Below are 18278 nucleotides of genomic sequence, written 5' to 3'. Positions count from 1 at the left end.
ACTATTAAAAAAAATGTTCTGCCAAGCCTATGTATGTGGGAACTGAAGGAGATTACAGGCTCAGTTCTAATCTGAGGCATATCCACATGCATCACTGCACTACTTGAAATGTGCAGTGGGAGATTGTTCAGTAGACAGGAATATCATTTATCACACATTAGAAAGGAATATGTAATATCCCTTATGTAAGATTTACTTACCGTTTTGAGAGCCCTGCTATACGTATGGAGAATGGAGTGAGCTAAGAATAGATTGGTAGCTCTAACTTTTGAAATTCCTTGTGTTGTCAGTTTAAATTAGACCCTTTACTCTGTTTTTAACATTGATATCTGGGTCAATTTCGTTGTCTAGGATAATATGACATTTTACACTAATACACTTATCTTGACAAATGTGGTGTACTATATACTCTGCAGGGATCTCCATTTGTTAAAATAGTGTGGCTGCATGATGTTTAGCATTGCCATGTTATTCTAAAAACTGCTTTGCAATGGGAAGTAGTGCATGGGCAAGTCATCCCCAACACTGCCACTCTGCTGGTGTGCAACCTGAGCTAACCTGAAGTAATGCTGATGGTGAAGGTTTTTAATATAGTAACTTAAAGATTTGTATTATTATTCAAATAAATTGCAGATTTCTCTCTGGTATCTCGTTTGCAAATCCTCCACTCTTGACAGTTTCAGTGGGAATTGGGGGCAGTAGAAACTGTCAGTCATTTGGGTGCTGAGTAATTATGATTGTTCCTCTTATGCTCATTCTGAAAATAGTCAAAATTCCAGATGATTAAAACACACAACAAACACTAGTCAATCAAATGCCAATGAATGTGTTTTCTTCCTTACCCTGTTGGTCACTAGACTCTGGCTCTGACAGGCTATCAATGTATCAAGGATGGGGGCCTCTCAACTGAGTCCTGCTGTCAGATTTGGAGGGCCAGATTCAATGAGTTTGAGACCAGAAGTCCATGGGAGTTTTTCCAGTGATTTCAGTGGGAACCAAGGTTTGGTCTGGAGCGTTCAAACTCAAATCTAATAACAAGCATATCCCAACCAACTGTAGCTGCTGTGGTGGGGCACAGGGAGAGAAGTGAGATGAAGGTGATGAGGCCTATGATGAAGAGATGCTTTTTATATAGCTGCGACTGTTTGGATGTCCAGAAGCAATGAAGAGTCCAGGTGAACATCAGGGCTGCAAACTGTTTTAATGATCTCAGGGCAAATACCCTCTGTGAAGGGTATAGAGGAGTCAAAGTGCTTCCTTCTCCCTTTCAGCATCACCTTTGTCTGTCCAGGATTCAACTTCCGTCAGCTGCTCTTCATCCAGTTGTTTATCTCAGCCAAGATGGGAGGTTATGCTGTTGTGTCTAATGTGAAGGCAGAATTGGGTGTCATCTGCATTTTGCTGGCATGTAGCGTCTCCTTCACTAATGTTGTGGAGGATGGGGAAGAGATAGTGCTGGAGGATTCGGAATAGGATATTCCAGCAGTTAGAGACATCAGTTGTGACAAGTAATTATTTAAAATCTGGTTGGGCTATGTCATGTTCTGTGTGTTTGTGTGCATGGGGGGTGGGGCATCAAATTTCCCTCTTCAAAAGAGATGTGACCTCAGCTAAAGATAAATGTCTATCAGGGATGGTCTATACAGTATTTGGTCCTGCCATGAGGGCAAGGGACTGGACTTGATAACCTCTTGAGGTCCCTTCTAGTCCTAGAATCTTTGAATCTATGATAACCGCAGCAACAAAAAAACACTGCCAACCAACTCTGAAAGGTCTGAAACCCATAAACAACACCTCGAGTTTAACCAAGAAGAAAACTGTTGAATCGAAACTGGTTAAATAAACTGAAATAAAGAAAATATTGTCTCTGTACCTACAGAAGAGGCTACTGCTGTCAAAAGTTGGTTTAGCCACTCAACAAACTCTGGTTCCAGGTGCTTATAGGTGACTTCCCCCCGGTTGAGTGGTTTGACTTTCTTTAAAACTTGGCAACAAATGTCTATTACTCTCATTTTTTTTGTATTTAATTTAAATAATTTTAATAGTTTATAACAAGTTTAGGTTTTAACATATGTTGTTGATTTTCAAATTCTATTTTAAATAGATTTGTTTTTAAGAAAACATGCATTTAATTTAAATAAAAAACTGATTTAAATAAATCTGATTTTTTTTATCCACCTTGGATCCACTTTAATAAACACATGAATAAGTTTCCGCAAAATTTGCATTAGAGAATTATGATTGCAGTCTCCTAACTAGCTGTTGACAGTGGTTGTGTGCTTATGATATCTGAAAATCCAGAAGCAGTGAGACATTTGATAGAATTCAGTACCTGTGAGCCAGTTTAAATTGCACAGTCCTTCAAATGCTTCCCTTTAGTGACAAGGATTGTTTTTGTTTTATTTGTTGTTGAGTCACAGGCTGAAGTAGGGAGGTTGGATTACCACCGTATGTGGCATTAGGTAGGGAGATCATTACTGGAATACAATGTCCTCTTCTGGTGACCGTGTTTTAAAAAGGTTGTTGTTAAATTGGAAAAAATGTTCAGAAAACAGCTACAAGTATAAATCAAGATCTGAAAAGAAATGTTCATGAAAATTTGTTAGGTTTTTTAAAATTGGAAATCAAAGAAATATCACAGAAGTTGTAGAGTTGCAAAAGTTAGGAAATTTTCAACCATCTCCAGTGAAAAATGCTTGCTTTGTACCAAGAAATCTAGTAGCAATGGATCTCCCTTCTGACTATATGGAGATGCTGTGGGGCATGGATAAGTCTCCCTGGGGTCCTTCCAGTTCTATGAGATAGGTATATCTCCATATATTTATTTAATTTAGTCCAGTAAAGTCTCTTCCATACAGACCAGAAAATGTCAGAACCAAGTGCCATAAGACAGGCAATACTTGTCCTTGAGAAGATCTATTAAAGAGGCCCATGTATCTTTTCTAGTAATGTTCTGAAATAAATTTGAGAGGCATTAGGGGAGTCAGTGCCCTTAATGTAATGCAATGGTTGCTCTTTAATTCCAGCCTTTATGGCTCAAATTCCATCTCTTGCCTCAGGCCAGGCTTCACAAGCAGCTCATTTTAAAACTATTCCTCTTGGAGGAACCATAGGTTTAATAAAAAGAAAACCCAGAAGTGGCTATGGTTCCTCAAAAAACAGTCAAGAAAGATCCGAAAAGCATGTCATATTTAGGTATTAACATTTTGAAAAAGGAAAACAGTAAAAAAGCTTAGGAAATATGGCTGAAATGATTTATACTGAAGAATCAAGAAAATAGAGACAATTCTTTCAATTGTTTGTCCTGTTCAATGGAAATTGTCAGACTCTCCCTAGGAAGATCGGGGGGAGATGGGGAGAGGCTGTTTTGAAATTGAGGATTTTGTTGTTTCTTTTTGTACAATATTAAAAAGAATGATTTATACCTCAGGGATTAAGGTGGAACAGGAAGAAATTGAAAAGATACAGTTAAATATTTTCCATCCAGTTCTAACATATAAACCTGCAACCAGTGACAAGAAATTATAAAAAGTGAATGGGATGTTTCCAGGAACAAGAGGCCTTTACATAGACCAAAAAGGACAAGACAGATGTAGCTTCTCTCTAAAATAAAAGTGACTCCAGTATTTCTAGTATGGTGAAATCCTTAAAAGGATTATTTTTCCCCTGTTTGTGATTTAAAAACAAACAAAAAACCAGAGTATCAAAGCAATATTCCATAGCATATTTTAACTTCACAGACACCTTGTGTGCTAGTCTGATCACTCTCTTGGAACAGTTTTCAGTACCCCTTCTCCCCTCCCTCCTACCCCATAAAAAACCTAATCCCTCCTGTCCCCCCTCACCCTCCAAAACTTGTATCTTAATTTGCTGCACAGTTAAAGGAAATGGACTAAATTCACTGCTGACGTGAAAGGTTGCAACTCAGAAGAAATCAGTGGAATTTCACCCATTATACCTGTGATAAATGAGGTCCAAGGATTTATCTCTCTCTCTCTCGTGCATCAGGGGCACTCAATAAATCATGATGGGTTTAGAAGGTTTTCCATTTGAATTTATTTAATTTGTGATACCATGATAATATGCTGTCTTATTGCCTTTGGAAAAGCTCATGCTGGGTTGAGTGGAAAAAAGATGATCATAATTATAGGTTGTCCAGCTCCCTCACTGAAAGTTTGGCCCTTAACGTTGCTAGAAGTCCTCAAATAGTATATATAGTAGGTGTATTACACTAGTGTAACTTGTAATGAAATCAGGTTCTTTGTGCCATTTAGTATTAAACTGTGGGGCTTATGTATCACCATGGGAATTTTTCAGGTACCAGAATTTAGCCCTAAGTAACTATAGTGTCTGAACTATGCAAAGTGTCAGAGGTATGTACAAAAGAGAATTTACATTACAAGGTTATTCATATGGTATGTTCCTTTAATTTGTTTTCCTATGTAACAGGTAATAGGCCACCACAGTATTCTCTCCCTGTGTGTGTGGAGGAGTGGGGTGGGTAGGGGGCTTTATGTTGGCTTAAGGAAGAAGCAGCAGACCTTCACTAGAGAACAAATTAATTTGATTGAACTTGCTTTATAAATCTTTAAAGTGACTACAGATGATGCAGCTATTAATAGTATTGACTAGTGTTTTGAAAACAATGAAAAGGATATAGTGCTATGACCCTTCTTACTGCCTGGATAGAAAAAAAATCTGTCTTTTAATACATAATGCTGGTGTATTAATGGAACCTTAAGTTTAACATAGTATTGAAATACAAGGCAAAACTAGGTTTCAGAGTAACAGCTGTGATATTCTGGATCCACAAAAAGAACAGGAGTACTTGCGGCGCCTTAGAGACTAACACATTTATTTGAGCATAAGCTTTTGTGGGCTGCAGCCCACTTCATCAGATGCATGGAATGAAACATATAGTAAGAAGATGTATGTACATCCAGAGAACATGAAAAAGTGGAAGTAGCCATACCAACTGTAAGAGGCTAATTCATTAAGATGAGCTAGTGAAGGAATTTCATGAGCCTTTTTCCACCAAGTTTTAATTTAATCACGAAGAATTTTTCTCACTAATGTGACATATGCCATAAATTTTCTAAATGTCACGAAGTTGGATTGAAACATCCAAAACTTTTAAATTAGCATTGCTTGCTACAGCAGTCATATACTGTTTGTGACCCAGGCACCCCCTTCTGCCAGCTGGCAGAATGTATATGGTTTTACTGGGATCCTTTGGTCAGAGAGATGCGTATCATATCATTGAATGGTGTCATATAAGATCTCTTCTACTGAGAGCCAGTAGCCCACTGATCATCACTGTAATTGCAAAATATACCCATGGATAATTTTTAGAGTTATGTTTCTATACTAAAATTTATATTTTTAAGGTCTTGAAATTAAGGCCAGTCACCAGGAGGTGACATACCTTGGAAATGTTCCTTTCAGGAGGAGGCAGCAGACACCTATCTCCCTGTCTAGCCGTTTGTGTATTGAGTGCTTCACACTGTGTGCCTGTTTGCATACTGAGGCTACGTCTACACTACAGCCTAAAATGGAAATAACTAAAACCGGTTTTATAAAACCAATATTATAAAATCGATTTTATGCGTCCACACTAGGGCACATTAATTCGGTGGTCTGTGTCCATGGTCCGAGGCTAGCGTCGATTTCTGGAGCGGTGCACTGTGGGTAGCTACTGTAAAATGATGAGGCCAATAACTTCGATTTCCATCCACACTAACCCTAAATCGATATAGTAATATCGATTTTAGCATTACTCCTCTCGTTGGGGAGGAGTACAGAAATTGATTTTAAGAGCCCTTAAAATCGATTTAAAGTGTGTTGTAGTGTGGACAGGTACAGCGTTAAATCGATTTAACGCTGTTTAAATCGATTTAACTGCGTAGTGTGGACCAGGCCTTGAACCACGGGCAAAAGAAAAGTTGCTTCAAATCTACAAGAAAGGAGATCTACAAGATGAAACAAACAGCATGGGATGTCCTGTTTATGAATAAAGACAAAGGATGGGAGTGTTTTACCTGGGAGGAGGGAAAGAAACACACAATACCATTCACCTAGGGGGCAAGCAGATCACATGGCTGTGATCCTCCTTTCATGAGACAGACAACCTATCTGTAAACCAATGCAGTGATTTTGTGTGAGCATTATTCTACAAGATACTCATATCTTGTTAATTAAATTTAAGCTCTAGAATGTGTTATGATTTTATTTCATATGTGACCATTTGTTTCCAATACTTGCTGCTACTTGAATCTCTATGCTTTGTTAAATAAATAACTATTTGGTTTCATTATGTACATATCTGAGTGCTGTGTCTGAAGCAGAGCAGTGATCTGAGGTGGATTTAGTAGGCTGGGGTGTATTGTTTCTTTGGTAGCAGTGAATTTGGGATAGCTCAGTGGGTTGAGTATTGGCTTGTTAAACCCAGGGTTGTGAGTTCAGTCCTTGATGGGGCCACTTAAGGATCTCGGGCAAAATCAGTACTTGGTCCTGCTAGTGAAGGCAGGGGGGCTGGGCTTGATGACCTTTCAGGTCCCTTCCAGTTCTGTGAGATAGGTGTATCTCCATATTCAATTTGTGACTATTGCAGGTGCCCAGTGGAACAGGGGCTGGAAACACTCCAGGGAGAGGCTTTGAGGGTTGTAGTGTGCCTATTGCTAACTGAGAGAATGGGGCTTGTGGGGCATAAAGGGGGTGGGCTCATGATGCTGGTGGAGTCAAGGAGCTGACCCCCAACAGGTAGGCAGGTGACACATGAAGGGCAGGTGGTAGCAAGGTGTCTCACAGTCCTGGATACTCCTGGGAAGTGTTCACACTCTTCTAAATTTTTAATTGTTTTAATTTTAAATGTTTTCAGTTGTATCTATATTTCCTATCCATGATTAAATTACAATACACATAAAAAAATAATTTCTTCACTTTAGTGTTGGATTTTTTTCCTCTTTAATTACTTTGTAGTGCTGTTGGTAAATGCCATACCAATATTCAGAGACTGAGATAATCTGTTCATATACTGGCATGGTACAGATACTAACAGTGCAAGTCTCTCTACTCCATCCCACCTGTACACCAGAAAAGATGACCAAATGCCTAGGTGATATATAAGATTTAAATAGACAGCTAACCTGCAGGCAAACCTCTATGTACTTGAGAGGATATTTCATACCTCTTTGTGCCATTTTAACCCTTGGCATTTCTGCTTAGACTGCCAGAAAAGATACTGATAAATGTATGTATGTGGAAAGAGCTGCATGTAGCATGCCCTTTGTGATTGCCGCAATTATATAGAAGTATAGATGATATATAATAATGTTATCCATACTGAGACATAATCATTTTGTGAACACTGTGACCAGGTCAGTGAGGGAAAATGCTAGGGACTTCTTTAACTCAATATACATTTTGGTGGTCTTGATCTAACTTGTATTTGGGGGCTGTGGGAAGAACAAACAGGGAAGAAACACAATGGTTTCCCCAGATAAGAACACCCCAGCACACACTTGAAAGACAGTGGGCAAAACTGTCAGATTCAAGGACCTTACCTCGTGTCTCCAAGGAAGTTGCAAGCTTGTTTTGCCAGTCTGTGAATGTAGAGATCAAAAGGATGCTAAACAATTAAAATGCCTCTGAGCCGTGAAAGGAGGTCACTGGTCAGAAGCTGTCTAAGGGGATAGGCTTAGGCAGAGAGAGAGTCTGTGGAGGGAATCTAAAGAAATTGGTCCTTCCCAGGTTCAGGGAATGGTAAGATTTAGGGAAAAGGTAGGTATGAGTACAGCCTGGTTTAACATTTTTAAAATATATTTTCCTTGAAATGCTTTTTGTTCTAATAAATGATCCTTCACTTTAAGGAGGCTGTTTGATTGGTGGTTCCCACTGTCATTGCCCCAGAATGAACAGAACTACAGGGTCAGAGCCTAAGGGTATGTCTACAGATTGTATAAAGTCGAGTGCACGCGGCCACACTAAGCATATTAATTCGGCGGTGTGGGCCATGTACCGAGGCTAGTGTCGATTTCCAGAGCATTGCACTGTGGGTAACTATCCTGTAGCTATCCCATAGTTCCTGCAGTCTCCCCTGCCCATTGGAATTCTGGGTTGAGATCCCAGTGCACGATGGTGCAAAAACAGTGTTGCAGGTGATTCTGGGTAAATGTCGTCACTCATTCCTTCCTCCGTGAAAGCAACGGCAGACAATCATTTCGCGCCCTTTTTCCCTGGATTGCCCTGGCAGACGCCATAGCATGGCAACCACGGAGCCCGTTTTGCCTTTTGTCACTGTCACCGTATGTGTACTGGATGCAGCTGACAGAGGTGGTACTGCAGTGCTACACAGCAGCATTCGTTTGCCATTGCAAGGTAGCAGAGTTGGTTACCAGTTGTTCTGTACTGTCTGTCGTGCCATTGTAAATTGGCGATGAGATGACAGTTATCAGTCGTTCTGTATCGTCTGCTGCTATCATGAGTGCTCCTGGCTGGCCTTAGCTGAGGTCGGCTGGGGTCGCAAAGACAAAAATGGGAATGACGCCCCAAGTCAATCCCTCCTTTATGGTTTATCTAAAAATAGAGTCAGTCCTGCCTAGAATATGGGGCAAGTGTACTAGAGAACCAGTGTATCACAGAACCAGAGAGCACAGGCTCTTCATGTCAGATCCCGCAAAAATGATGAGCTGCATGCCATTCACGGGGGGTGCCCCTGAAAAACCCCACCCATTGATTCCCTTCTCCCCCAACCTTTCTGGGCTACTGTGGCAGTGTCCTCCATTTGTGAGATGAAGTAATAAAGGATGCAGGAATAAGAAACACTGACTTTTTAGTGAGATAAAATGAGAGGGAGGCAGCCTCCAGCTGCTATGATAGTCCAGGCAGGACATTAAATGGTGGTGGGGAGAGGAGCCCAGCATCCCGCTGCTATGATAGTCCAGGCAGTACAGAATCTTTTCTTTAGATGTGAAGGGGGGGTGGGGCGGCTGATGGAACTCAGCCCCCAGTTGCTATGATGAGGACAGTTGCCAGCCGTTCTGTACCATCTACCGGGAATGACCGGGAGTCATTCCTATTTTTACCCAGGTGCCCCCGGCCGACCTCACCTGAGGCCAGCCAGGAGCGTTCACGGGCTGATGATGATGATGGATAGCAGTCATATTGTACCATCTGCCACCGGGGAGAGGATACTGCTATTCATTACCACAGCACCGCGTCTACCAGCAGCATGCAATAGACATAGGGTGACATATAAAAAAGTCAAGAAACGATTTTTTTCCCTTTTCTTTCACGGGGGGGAAGGGGGGTAAGTTGACATATACCCTGAAACACCCCGGACAATGTGTTTGACCGTACAGGCATTGGGAGCTCAGCCAAGAATGCAAATGCTTTTCGGAGACTGCGGGGACTGTGGGCTAGCTGGAGTCCTCAGTACCCCCTCCTTCCCTCCATGAGCGTCCATTTGATTCTTCGGCTTTCCATTAGGCTTGTCACACAGCACTGTGCTATGGCCTCTGTCTATCATAGCCTGGAGATTTTTTCAAATGTTTTCTCATTTCGTCTTCTGTAACGGGGCTGTGATAGAACAGATTTGTATCCCCATACAGCGATCAGATCCAGTATCTCCTGTACAGGCCATGCTGGAGCTCTTTTTGGATTTGGGACTGCATCGCCACCCGTGCTGATCAGTGCTCCACGCTGGGCAAACAGGAAATGAAATTCAAAAGTTCGCGGGGCTTTTCCTGTTTACCTGGCCAGTGCATCCAAGTTCGGATTGCTGTCCAGAGTGGTCACAATGGTGCACTGTGGGATACCGCCCGGAGGCCAATACCGTCGATTTGCGGCCACACTAACCCTAATCTGATATGGTAATACCGATTTCAGTGCTACTCCTCTCGTCACTGAAGAGTACAGAAATTGGTTTAAAGAGCCCTTTATATCGATATAAAGGGCCTCGTTGTGTGGACAGGTGCAGCGTTAAATCGGTTTAACGCTGCTAAAATCGGTTTCAACGCGTAGTGTAGACCAGGCCTGAGTCAGTCCTGCTCAAGCAATCCCTGTTAGTACAAGGGGACTGCAATCAGGGGCCTGATCTGAGGGCGGGAGGATTATGTAATTCCACCCAGAGCCAGTTGACAGCCTGAGACCTGGGAAGGGGGTGCACTGAATGAGACCAGAGAAGGTCAGAGGTGCAGTTCACCCAGTAACTGTGATAACTTAGCAACTGGAAATCAAAAAGTTTAAACCTGAAAAAATACTTTATTTTTTTTCATTTATTTCCTCTGCTTGTAAGACATTCATTTACTCTTACAGTAATAAAAATCGCACTGTGAAATAGTCCTTTTTTGGATTTTAATGAGTCTATTTCTTGTGAGTGGACTTTGAAGCATTTCTCTTTTAGTACTTTTCAATATATATATATATATATATATATTTTTTTTTTTTTTTAATTCCACCTGAGACTAACCAAATTGGTGATAGTTGGGGCTTGCTTTCCCTCTACTAGTTTAGAGGAAAATGTTTTTGTGTTTTAAGGATTGTCCTGCACTCAGCTATAACTGTCTTGGATGATTCAGTTATAACCCAGCTAGCACAACTAAAAAGTTCTTTTGTAGTGTAGACAGAACCTTAAACTGGGACTGTCCAAAATTTTAGCATAGTTTTGGGAAAACTGGTAAGATCATGCCTTTACAACAAACTAAAACTGTACTTTACCTGTGTCTGAGAATAGCAATTTTACCCTTAGCAATTTTTACAGTGTAAATGTTGTGTCTGGAAATATGCATCACTTTTGTTTTCAGTATATTGCAACTAACTTTCAGTTTTGTTTTGTTTTTTATTTTACAAGAATAGATAACTCAAACGAAAACTTGCATGCTTTCACCTGTAGCGTTACTGGTTCAACTCTATTTTAGATTGGAAGGAACTGAAAGTCATTGCCATCAGACATAACTTTTGGGAAAATGGAAGGAGCATGTGTCTCCTGGTTCCTAACGTAAGTGCCCACATTACAAAACCCAATAGCACAGCTGGCACCTTTGTTGATAATTTCAGCACAGAAGCTAGAAATGGAAATAAACTCAATTATTTGATTTCTTCTAATTCAGGTCCTTTCATGTCGAGGTTACAGTGCTTTTTCAGGTCAATAAGAGGAAGTTCACAGTGCAATTTTTTTATTCTGTTTCTGTCCTATAGGTAAAGCTTTCAGACTCCAGGGCTATTAATTAGTATTAAATTCACCTAATACAGCAGTGTAGAACAATGGTTCTCAACCCGGGGTTTGGGGCCTCTTGGGGGGCTGCGAGCATGTTTCAGGGGGTCTGCAAAGCATGGCTGTCATTTAGACACACTAGGGCTCAGGGCAGAAAGCCAAAGTCCTGCCATGTGGGACTGAGCCCAGGGCTCCAAGTCCCTCCACCTGGGGGTGAAGCCGAAGCCTGAGCAACTTAGCTTCATGGTGTCTACTATGCCATGGGGCCCTGAGCAATTGCCTTCCTTGCTACCTAACACGGGCCCTGGATTTTATATACAGAAAAACAGTTGTGGCACAGCTGGCCGTGATGTTTTTATAGCATGTTGGGGGGTGGGAGGGGGAGTGCCCAAAAAGAAAAAGATTGAAAATTCTTGGTGTAGAAAATGCAGCCTCTGACTTACTGGGTTAAAATAATGGCAGGTTGCCTCCACAGGCCTGATTGGGAATGATGTAAATTTGTGTGTGTCCAAAGTGTGAATTTGGAAGCCATTATCTTGATTTCTGTACATGCATAAATGTCAATATCTAAATAGTGCTTTTATGTTTATGTTGAAATTTCTATGCATTACTGTTTGTGCTTTTTATTATTTTATCTATTATGATAGCTTTGTATTTAAATACATCAACAGTTGTGAGTTTTTACTTTATCTTCAAATACAGACAATAATTTGATTCTGTTTTTACATTGTTAGGGATAATATTATGGGGGTGCCTATCGGAAGATTTGCATAAAGAAGTAAATAAACTGAAAAAAATTCTAAATTTGCTGAATAAATCCCATTAATTTTCTTGGACCTTTTGTAATATGAAACTGACAGATGTTTAGAGTACCAGACTTAGCTTATTAAAAAACTTACTGCTCTGTTGTTTACATTGAAAGATTGTGAGGGGAGAAGGGAATGCCTTTCTGCAAGAATGTGTTGCTACTGTCTAAACGAGGAGTCTCAAACTCAAATGGCCACAAGGGCCACTTGAGTACTAGTGCATTGACTTGAGGGCTGCATCACTGACACACACCCCTTGTTGCCTCTGGCCCCGTCCCCCATTCCACCCCTTCCATTAGGCCCCGCCACTTCCCACCCCTTCCTTGCCCCATTCCAACCCCTTCCCTGAAGTCCCCACCCCAACGCTGCCTCAGGGGGTGCAGGATGCGGCAGGGGCTCAGGGTAGGGAGCTGAGGGGTAGGAGGTGTGCCCGATATGGGAGGGGGCTCAGGGCAGGGAGTTCGTGTGTGGGGTGCAAGAGAGTGAGGGGTGCAGCACAGGGTTGCGGTGCGGGATGCGGCAGGGGCTCAGGGCAGGGAGTTGGGTGCAGGAGGGGTGTTGGGTGTGGCAGGGAGTTGGGGTGCAGGAGAGGTTCAGGGTGTGAGCCTCAGCCCGGTGCCGCTTACCTAGAGCGGCTTCGGGGGGGGGGGCAGCGGTGCACACTGGGGACAGGACATGCTCCCTGCCTGCCCCGGAGGGGTGGCTCTAGACATTTCGCAGCCCCAAGCACGGCATCGCACCGCGGGGGGGGGGGGCGCTCTGCCAGTTGCCAGTCCCGCAGCTCTGGTGGACTTTCCGCAGGCACGCCTGCAGGAGGTCCACCGAAGCTGCAGGACCAGTGGACCCTCCACAGGCATACCACTGAAGGCACCCTGCCTGCCGCCCTCCCAGCGACTGGCAGAGCGCCCCCTGCGGCATGCCGCCCCAAGTACGCGCTTGGTGTGCTGGGGCCTGGAGCCACCCCTGCTGCCCCGGCGCCGACCCCCAGCCCTGCGCTGCTCCATTCCAAGAAGCAGCTGGAACAGGGTCATGGCTCAGGGTTCCGTGCGTCTGCTGCTCTTGCTACTTCTCCAGGTACCTCCCATGAAGCTTCCATTGGCCGCGGTTTCCTGTTCCTGGCCAATGGGAGCTGCAGGGGGCAGTGCCGGGAAGGAGGCAGTGCAGGAGCCCTATGCCTCCTTCCCCCTCCCGGACTGAAGGGGCATGCTGCCAGCTGCTTCAGAGAGGGGCGCGGGGAGCTTGGCAGGCCACACGCCATGCGGCCTGTAGGCCGCGTGTTTGAGACCCCTTGGCTAAACTGTTTAATTTATTTCAGGGATGTCTTATTAATTAGAAAATAACTTTTTCTGAAACTTTTTTCTTTTAAATAATTATTTGAATTACAAATAGCATGTTTATGGTGACCAGTACACTGTAAGACCATTATCACAGGTTCACATGTTGTACATTACCAGGTTTTAGGGATACAGTGCTAGTGGCAGAGAATTTTGAATACCGTGGTTTATTCGTCTGTATTTCTGTAGCAATATAAAATGTATCTTAACAATGATCTTGTTAACATGTGACTTCTGCATTACACATACATAGTCAGAGTTGATGAAATAAAGAACACTGTGCAAACCACAGATGTGCCTCAGATGGTTCCCCACCCCCTGTCATCAACTAAATTCCCATTTATAAGATGATGTCCATATGCTTAATCGTTGATAGACCTTGGTGTTTCATTAATTACCATGTTAGAAAATATGGTAGGCTTTAAACACAGATAGTGTTGTATTACAGAAATGTGTACTGATGCTTGCAACAGGAGAAATTCATGTTTTCTTTGTTCTTTATCCTTTTTGAATGTATTTCATAAGCATATTATAGAATTTGTTTTATTTTTTAAAAAGAATCTATTTCCAAGGAGTTTGAAAATGATACTGTCAGAACATATGACTGATTGAAATGCTTCCCTGTCAGAGTGGGCTGCTCCTGAAACACCTGGTTGATGAATCAGCAAAGACTACTGTGGCTTCAGAGTTAAGTTCTACCTGTTTATCTTGCCTGCCTCCTGTGGTAGGATTTTTAAAACCAGGAGAGAAACTGCTCTAATCTATTTTGGGTATTTGGAACCTGACCCTGTATCACTGAAGTCAATACAAGTTTTGCCATTGATTTCAGTGGGAACAGACTGCACAGCACTAGTCAATCTAATGCCACTGTGCTAAATGCAATAATTTAGGATTGCATAATGTCCAAAGATGACATCGTTGTGGATGCTGCTTTTTGCCTCCCCTTGATTCTAAGAGGCTTTGCTTAGTATTTTAAAAATGTATGAATGCGAGGTGGTAGTCCCTGGTTATATGAGTTTATATCCGGAAGAGGGCTTGAGTCTTCTCACATTTCTTTGAAAAATGAGTTCTCTTCAGGGTGCCAGAACAAAGGATGTTCTGCAGACTGAGGAACTGTAGCTCCTGCATTACAAGATTAGCAAGGCCCTCTCTTCTTCCCACCTTTTATTTTTCTTCAAAAAGATCACTTCACAGAATTGTTGAGCAGCATGCTGTCAAACAGTGTGCCATGGCTGCGGCTGCTTTTGTATTTTTGTTTGTGAGGTAAGGGAGACAGAGTGAAGACATTACATGCGAGAAATCTTTAAGGGAATAAAGTTTGAGAGAGTGTCTCAAAAGACTATATATAACAAGGCTGGCAGCTGTACCCTGGTTATTTACTGTCACTGGGCAATTTTTCCTCATGGCAAGTCTAAAATAGCATAAAACATAGCAGAACTCCCATGTCCTAGCAGCTGCTTTCTAATTTTCAGGCCTCTGTTTAGGATGCTGTTATTCATACAGAATATAGGCTGTGGTCAGCCAGATTGTTCCCAGGTGAAGACCTTTTAAATCAGACAGACAAGCAAGCTAGGATGAGACACTTCAACCTGTCTTTTGAAAATAAAACATCACAGATCACTAGACCAAAAATAGCTGATGATGCAAAAGGCTCTACAGGTGATTTTGACAGTGATGGGCTATTGAAAGAACAGTCACTGGCAGGTTCACTTAATTGTCCTCTTATGAATAATGAAATGTCTCATCATTTAAAAAATAAATTGTAATAAATCAGATTTTTTTTAAAATTATTTGAATTTTTAATACTTATTTTTTTCTAATATGCACAGCTTTTAAAAACTAAACACACAGCATCTTTTTCTGTTTGCACCAATTTATTTCCCATGTGCAAGCCAGTATTTGGGGACTGGAAGGGGAGGTGCAGGAAGGAGGGGTTGGTTTTGGTTTCCATTATGAGCTGCAGAAATGTGCTGTCACACTAATCTAATGTTTCTGTAACAGAGTGTCAGGATTTTCCTGTTGCACCATCATGTTAAGAGGTGTTGGAACTTTATGGGTTAATTACTGCTATCTTACTGGGGCAGGCACGAGTCATTGGACCTCCCTCTAAATTGCCCTCTGGTAGAGGGCAAAAGAGCCTGAGGGATGCAATAGTAGAGGATGCCAAGCTTGAAGAAAAAGCATAGTTAAGATAAAGGAACTATCAGAACAGCCAGGCTTGAGGAGAAGGTTTAGGCTGGGAGTTAACGTTGTATTATTTTGGAGTTATGTACTTCCAGCAGAGGTGACTTTTTGACTCTAAAATGTGATGGTAGATTTTGTTTGGAGATGTGTGGTAGTTCAGGCCCATTGACTTGTCCTTTCAGTGCCAAATGGGAAATTCGTCAGACATTAGAGCTAAAACATTCACATTTCCTCTTTATTAGTAGTGTGATGACAGGAGTTAAATGGTCTCCTGCCAGAGAATCCGTTTTCTCTCCAGAGTTTCTGGTTTATTGCAAGAACGGCAGATGTAATTGTAACTTTGAGACCCTATGAGCTTAATTCTTATTTACACTAATGCCACCTTACATCACTCTGGAAGTGTAAAAGCACCTTAGTGGAGGAGCAAGTAACATTTACATTTACTTTAAGGCCCCTTTTTTGCTTTCAGAGCAGTGTAAAGTAGTATTAATGTAAATGAGAATTGGACCCCTAGTTTCCCAAGTATTGTCAGTGGTTTTCAAATGCTAAAAAAATTTGAACAGACTTGTGTTTCCTTATATTAGCTTTGCATTTAAATCATAGAGCTGGATGTTGTTGGAAGGTAGTACCTGACAGAGATGTCGGGGGCGGGAGGGTTGGAGGGGGAGACTTGTACAGTTTTATGGAGTCTCCTTGTCCATGGTATGGTACTATATGAAATGATATTGTTTACTCTAGCATGGCATTGCAAGTTTCCCACACTTCCCCCTCAGTATGCCTAAACTGTGACCAGGAGAGTATCACCTCAAGGCATTTGAGAGCATGTTTCTATGACACCAAATTATTGGCCTCTCTGCTGAGACAATCAACAAACGTGTCATAAACAGATAGTTAAGGGTTAATGCCTCTTTTACCTGTAAAGGGTTAAGAAGCTCAGTAAACCTGGCTGACACCTGACCAGAGGACCAATGGGGGGACAAGATACTTTCAAATCTTGGTGGAGGGAAGTCTTTGTTTGTGCTCTTTGTTTTGGGGGTCGTTCGCTCTTGGGAGTAAGAGGAACCAGACGTCAATCCAGGCTCTCCAAATCTTTCTGAATCAGTCTCTTATGTTTCAAACTTGTAAGTAATAGCCAGGCAAGGCGTGTTAGTCTTATTTTTGTTTTCTCAACTTGTAAATGTTCCTTTTTTGCTGAGAGGATTTTACCTCTGTTTGCTGTAACTTTGAACCTAAGGCTAGAGGGGGTACCTCTCGGCTATGTGAATCTGATTACCCTGTAAAGTATTTTCCATCCTGATATTACAGAAATGATTTTTACTTTTCGTTCTTTAATTAAAAGCTTTCTTTTAAGAACCTGATTGATTTTTCCTTGTTTTAAGATTCAAGGGGATTGGATCTGGACTCACGAGGGATTGGTAGGGGGAAAGGAGGGGGGATGGTTAATTTCTCCTTGTTTTAAGATCCAAGGGGTTTGGATCTGTGTTCACCAGGGAATTGTTCCTCAAGGCAACCCAGGGAGGGGAAAGTTTTGGGGGGACAGAGAGTGCTCCAGACACTGGAATTCTGGATGGTGGCAGTGTACCAGATCTAAGCTAGTAATTAAGCTTAGAAGTGTCCATGCGGTCCCCACATCTGTATCCTAAAGTTCAGAGTGGGGAAGGAACCTTGACAAAACATATCAACTGTTTCAATAGCTCTTTGTGCCAGGGACACTACTCCAAGGAATGTGACCACCAAGTTGTTTCACATAGGCCACCAAACACAGGGCCGGCTTTAGGCACCAGCGCTCTAAGCTAGGCAGTTTGCCGCACCCCTTCCTCTTGTACTCTCTCTTCACGTGCACCTCTCCCCTTGCACTCTCCCCCAGCCCTCTCCTCCTGCACCTCCCCTTCCCCTGCACCTCTTCTCCTTTAACCCTCCTGATACCCCCTCTCCTTCTCCCGCCCTTTTTTTTCGCTTGGGGCAGCAAAAAGCCGGGAGCTGGCCCTGGCCAGAGCCCTGCTGCTGGAGAGCCAGAGCATTGTCCCCTGGAGCTGAGCCTGGGCTGCGGCAGTGAGACGGGCTCCCGGAGTGTGAGAGGAGCCGGGGAAGGAGGGCCCGGGATGCAGGGAGGGAAGAGGGGTCCTGTTGCCACCACTGCTGCTGCTCTAAGTCTCCCCAGGGCGGCGCGGTGGTTCCCCGCCTGAGTGGGCTGTGCAGGGCGCTGCTGCGCTGGGCAGGGGGCGTGGATTCTGGCTCATGTGCTGATGGGGTGAGTGGCTGGGCAGCCTGAGCTGCCAGGAAGCTGCCTCCACCCCCTCCTGCCCCTGGACCCAGCCCGCCGCGCACCTCCCCTGCCTCTGCCCTGCGCTGCCTGCCCCAGGCCCCCACAGTGCTAGAGGCGGGGAGAGGCAGAACCCAGCTCCGAGCGGGGCAGTGGGGGATACTGCCCCGCCGGGGAACCCCTGCAGCTCAGGCACCTGGGAGTCAGTGTCCGTCCTCTCGTCTCTGCCTGCACGGGACTGGGGAAGCAGCTGTCGGCGCCTGCCCCTCTCAGCCCTTGCACCGCCTATTCTGCTCGCAGCCTCTTCACTTGTACCTCCCTCATCGCTTCTTTGCCGCACCCCTTCCCCTTGTACTCTTCCTTCACTTGCACCTCTCCCCTTGCACCCTCCCCCAGCCCTCTCCTCCCGCACCTCCCCTTCCCCTGCACCTCTTCTCCTGCAACCCTCCTGATACCCCTTCTCCTCCTCCATCCTCCTC

This window comes from Gopherus flavomarginatus, chromosome 4, assembly GCF_025201925.1.
Source record: "Gopherus flavomarginatus isolate rGopFla2 chromosome 4, rGopFla2.mat.asm, whole genome shotgun sequence".
Taxonomy (NCBI): Eukaryota; Metazoa; Chordata; order Testudines; family Testudinidae; genus Gopherus; species Gopherus flavomarginatus.
The sequence above is the reverse complement of the archived record's forward strand: the minus strand, read 5'-3'. Positions refer to the sequence as shown.